Genomic DNA, 1058 nt, shown 5'->3' with positions numbered 1-1058 from the left:
GAAAACATATATTTAAAAAGTCATCGAAAAATACTCGAAGAAGTACACCTATAATTCTGTGCAAATTTAATCGATTGTGTTATACTTCCAATCGATTAAATACGAAAAAATTCATATTCTACAATGTAATTCAATCGATTGAATAAGAAAAAATTCATATTGTCGTGGAAAATTTAATCGATTATGTTGTACTTTCAATCGATTGAATACGAAAAAACTCATATTAAAGTGTGCAATTCAATCGATTGTGTTATACTTCTAATGGATTTTTGTGACGCTACTTGTCTTTTACCAATTTATTGGTGTCAACTAAATCAATTTAATTAACAACAAATACAATTTTTTTAAGGATTAATGGAAGATATATTTTGTAGTTNNNNTAACAAATTAATAATTAAAAAATAAAAAATAAATTTTAAAAGTAAATAATAAATGAAAGATTAATTTATAAATAAAATTAAATAAGAACTATTTAGCTATGAGAACAACTAGGGAACCAAAAGAATATCAGCCAAAAATCAGCCAAAATGTGTTTGGGTTCTATGAAAAATCGGGTTTTGGTTTGTGCTCTCAGGAGCGATTTTCAAACATATTATTCAAAAAATGATTTTAATTAAACCGTTTTGTTTATTTTTTGGTTGGTCATATTTTAGTTCCATATACTTTTTCTTTAGCTATTATTAAAAAAATTAAAAAATATGTTTTGTTACCACCACTCTTGTTCATAAAAACCCCAACAAGGCACTCCAGTAGCGGCAGCGGTGCCACCATCTCTAATGTTCCAACACCGTTTTTACGAGGAAGAGGGAAATGCGAAAGCGTTCTGATATTATGTTATGAAACTATTCGTTCTAAAATATGATATTTATTTAATAATTAAATTTGTAAAGATATGTAAATTTGAACAAAATATAATGCAAAAAAAATCGTAATAACTTGAATGAGTAGTAAGTAAATGATGGACATACTAACTGAAATGATCAATTAAAAATAATAGATGGTGGATATATTATTTAATTAATCATTGCACTTATCATTTTTACTTTTCTGTTCTTATA

This window comes from Arachis ipaensis, chromosome B06 (assembly GCF_000816755.2).
Source record: "Arachis ipaensis cultivar K30076 chromosome B06, Araip1.1, whole genome shotgun sequence".
NCBI classification, from domain to species: Eukaryota; Viridiplantae; Streptophyta; class Magnoliopsida; order Fabales; family Fabaceae; genus Arachis; species Arachis ipaensis.
The sequence above is the reverse complement of the archived record's forward strand: the minus strand, read 5'-3'. Positions refer to the sequence as shown.